Here is a 4,208-nt window from a genome sequence, read left to right as displayed (position 1 = left end):
ACAACAGGGAAAAATTAGCTGCCCTCACTGCTTCGTTTGTGGTCAAGCAGGACATTGCGCGTGTGTCCTCTCTTCATATTAATCCACAGTCTACACAGTGCTTCCTAGCCTCCGTAACCTTTGCTGCCGGTCCAGATTACCCCTAGGTCTGGTGCCGGTAACAGAAGCACGGCCTTAGGCTACCGGCTTTTTATGCGTACCAGTAGCTCCACGCTGGCTTTAAAAACCTGACAAGGTTACCAGGGAGTTTGAAAGTTTAATGCACTGCTTGAAAATAAACAGTGAGCAGACTGTTGTTACTGACATTGGGACCGCATGGTTGGACCTGCCGAAGGTGTTGGTCACACTAAATGTCCTCCTGAAGGCGTTCGCTATGCACCCGAGGGCTGAGGGGGACGTCTGGCTCGATGTCGGTTCCACAATCTGGCTTGAGTCCGTCTGAGGCTTATCTGCTGCTGCCTCTGCTTGTACCTGATAAAAAAACAAAAAAACATCAGAGGCTAATTTTTTTCTAGAACCCTAGAATCACTTGCTAAACGACTCCAGAATGCCACCTGAGTTTGTTGTTAATTGGAGCTTCTTCCGGTATGACCGGAGTTTCCCAGTTTAAGAGCTTCTCTTTCTCAGAGAGGGAGAGAATCAAGCGCTTCTTTGGGGTGGACGAGTTGGAGGGCATCTTCGTCAGGTGCTCTTCGCTCGTCCCACTTCCCTCCGAGGGATTCTGGGTATCTGCGGATGTCACTGAACTACTGTCTGAGTTCTGAGATAACATATATCTTGTCAGTGCACAGATAGGTAATTTGACCGGAACCGTGCACGTTTTTCAAAAGATAAAAGAAGGTACTTACAGATGGTTTATCTGCTGAAGGGACCTCCTCAAAGTCTGAGTTCGCTTACAGGGTCTCCGGCCCCTGTTTGTCTAGAGGGAGGGTTCTTTGGAAGTGCTTGATGAAGATCAGAGGGAATGCTGCTCGAGGGAAAAAACAAAACAAAACATGCTTGTTATTTTGAGACGGTGGCAGCCGCTGTCGCCCCGTACCAAAGTTTGAACTACCTCATTGCACATTGCTTTCAACAAACAAATCAGAAATGCCGCACACATTCCATGTGAGATATTTCGGTGTCAGTTAGCCAGGTGTCAAATAATAACAATGAATGACTCCAGTTAGCTGCTTCAGCTTTAAGGTCTGTTGTATTGCCCGTGCTTCGGTGCACTGTCGCGTGTCATCAGGACCACTGTGCTTGTCTTACGACAACAAGTCATAGGTCTTTTGAGTGAAGCATTGACTTTACAGCGGTGACGTTGTTGTACTGTGACAAAACAAGTGATCGGAAAGAGCTGCAACATTCTGGGCTGAGAAAAATGAGGATATCAAGCCAATGATGTTCAAGTCTGATGAAAAATAAGCTGCTGCAAGGACAACACTGACCTGTAGTGTTGTACATGCAGCATTACAATTGTGTTCACATACTACAGCATGATGAACAAAATTAAATAAGATTTATTGCCAAACACCAAATGACAGAATAGCGACAGACCGAGCCTCAGTTCTCATTAAACCTCCACAAACAACCAGTAGGGTAGAATTAAAGAAAAAGGACAGACGGATAACATTTGCATGCACTCACTTGCTCTGATTTTCCGTCTCCAGCGATGATTCTGTTTAGAGTTACAGTGATCTACAGATGTAAAAAGAAAGAAAGAAAGAAACAGCAGTGTTCTACATGTTAAAAGCATATAACAATGTCAGCTTTATATTAATACAATATGTATCACTCAGGATCATCTTCTCCATTAGCACCATAAGAACACGTCTGATGAGTGGCAACCAAGAAAAATACATCAATTTGAGACAGAAACTAAACAGCCATAATAAAGAGATAATTTATTTCTATCATAAATGTTTAATCTCACAATCTTAAAGTTCAGCCACATTAAGAATAAGCTCCACACTGCGGCGTGTATCTGGGGACCCGGTCATTAACACCTCATACAGTAACAGTGCGGACCTGTGGTACAGTCCTGGCTGTTGCCCTTGGCCCCTGCGAGGTCCTGTGTTGTGGGCGTCACTATGGGGGCCTCCAGCGCTTCCACAGCCATCTCTGTGTCTCCGGGAGCTTCTGGCTGACCTTCGCCGAGCCGCTCCGTATGCAAGCTGGAGGTTGCGCCTGTCGGTAAAAGAACCACAGCGTTAATTGCAGTGTGGTTGAATAAACGCTAAAAATTAAAATTAAAAATAAAAAAAAAACACACACAAAAGTCATGGTGAACGTTTATTCTAACCGTCTGTTTAGCTGATACCGAAGTGCTTGACAAATAGATGAGCTGTTTTGGGATCTTTTGGAATCATGTGATTTGGGATTTGGGTATTGATTTGAGTACCGGGTATAATGGAAGCTGTGCACCTCACTGTGTAGAAGTGACGGGATCATTCAACCGCTTGAGAGGCTTCATTTTCCAAACTTGAAAACTTAAATCCCAATCAAACTAGGCAAAACTGGCTATTGTCTATTAGGAAAAACAACTATAAAATTCCCCCAACTGCTGTATCTCTTACCTAACCACACAGCTTATCTATCTTTTTTTGATAACCAACAAGATCTTCCTTAAACAAACAAGTAAATGTATAATATATTATATAAAAAACATAATATGTCTTTCTATGCAATAAAAATAATACATACACATCTGCAGTCTTCTAAAGTCTACCTAAAAGTACAAGTACACATGCTGTACAAAAAGCACCCCCTCACACACACTGTAAAAACATCCACATTCCAGCAGCATGCGCGCTGACAAACTACATGATGTGTTCATAACGGTACTCACGGAGTCAACAGTGAACGCAATCTTTTCCACAGAGTATTCCACTTGATCACAGCAAAGAAATGGAAAGGCCACTCTACAGCAGTGGTGTTCAAAGAGTGCCTGTCCACTATTGGGTTTAGGCTAATTGTTGGAATGGCACTTTCACCAGGTGATGCACGGACACCAAAACCCCAAGAGTGAAGGATAGGGCAGACCCCACGAGGAGAGCTGATAGGCTGATTCACTTCCATCTGTTCAGGTTGGATGGAGTGGAGTATGCTTTAAATGTAACCCTTGATTGTGGCCACCCTTTTTTCACCCTCAAGTTGCTTTGAATGTACTTTTATGATGGCAGCAGATGTAAGGACCTTGAAACCTATAGCCGACGTTAGCAGAAGCTGTGATGGGATCTACGGTGGTGACGTTACAGCGGTTAAAAAAAGGCGGTGGAAAAGGGGATTTGCTTGTTGAAGTTGTTAATTTTATGATTAAAACTAAAAGTTGATCGATGACAAAAAGTTGCTTTCATACCGAACAAATTAGTCGCGCCGCAGGATTACAAACAAAGTCTTTGCACATACCCGACGACACTGTAGCAAAGGGAATCTGCAGTTCGCAGCAAAGTCGCGCAAATTTGCATCAAACGGCGCAATAGCCTATCACTGTTGAGATGCTCCCCCTGTCATCACTAAAAATGGAGGATAAATTAATAGTAACGTTCGCTGTGTGTGGGTACCCCGAGCCATATGATACATCCTCGTACCTATACCGCGACCGGGAAAGACCTTGCATTTTTAACAAACGGGATACAACTATTTTACAACATCCCATCGCTGCACTGTTATATACTACATTATAGTGTGGGATAATTGTATTGTTGCAGGGCGTTTGATAAATTGCTCTTCTGGGTTTGTATCCTTATGGTTGAAATGCACTTATCGAAAGAATGCTTTGGATAAAAGCGTCAGCTAAATTACATTAATGACATTGTGTGTAGGGGGCTAAAGGAGCCGTCTGAGTGTGCTTGAGCACACTGTGTTTTGACATGATGTTTTGACATGATGACGCAGTTCCTGTAAAAGTCAGTGAAATTCTCAGAGCCGTCTGCGCTAACGGATGCTATTTAGTACTCAAACACATCGGCGTTTGGTGGTCTGACGTGAGTAGGACTTCTACAAGGGTACATATGCGTTAAGAGGCTCTGAGTGGGGGAGGCCTCCTTCTGAAAAAGAAGGAACCACAGTCAGACCAAAGACAACGTGGACACGTTTGTTACTGTCAAAATTGCGAGCTAAGAGAAGGGGGTGCCGTTGCTGAAGATCACATCAGAGATAAATCAAAACCAAAAAAGAAATTGAGGCGCATTCAGACGGGTGGTTTGGTGTTAGGGAAGCACAAC

The 4,208-nt window shown here is 43.7% G+C and overlaps 1 long non-coding RNA gene across 1 annotated transcript; it reads right to left on the bottom strand.

The window, feature by feature from the left end:
* Positions 1-243: 243 nt before the first annotated feature.
* On the bottom strand, positions 244-2,169 carry LOC144391167 (uncharacterized). The gene is made up of 5 exons (XR_013455055.1): positions 2,011-2,169; positions 1,630-1,680; positions 849-967; positions 555-760; positions 244-471 (listed from the first exon to the last, which is right to left on the bottom strand). It is a non-coding gene; the product is annotated as an uncharacterized LOC144391167 (long non-coding RNA).
* Positions 2,170-4,208: the final 2,039 nt, after the last annotated feature.

Source organism: Gasterosteus aculeatus, chromosome Y (genome assembly GCF_964276395.1).
Source record: "Gasterosteus aculeatus chromosome Y, fGasAcu3.hap1.1, whole genome shotgun sequence".
NCBI classification, from domain to species: domain Eukaryota; kingdom Metazoa; phylum Chordata; class Actinopteri; order Perciformes; family Gasterosteidae; genus Gasterosteus; species Gasterosteus aculeatus.
The sequence above is the reverse complement of the archived record's forward strand: the minus strand, read 5'-3'. Positions and strand labels throughout refer to the sequence as shown.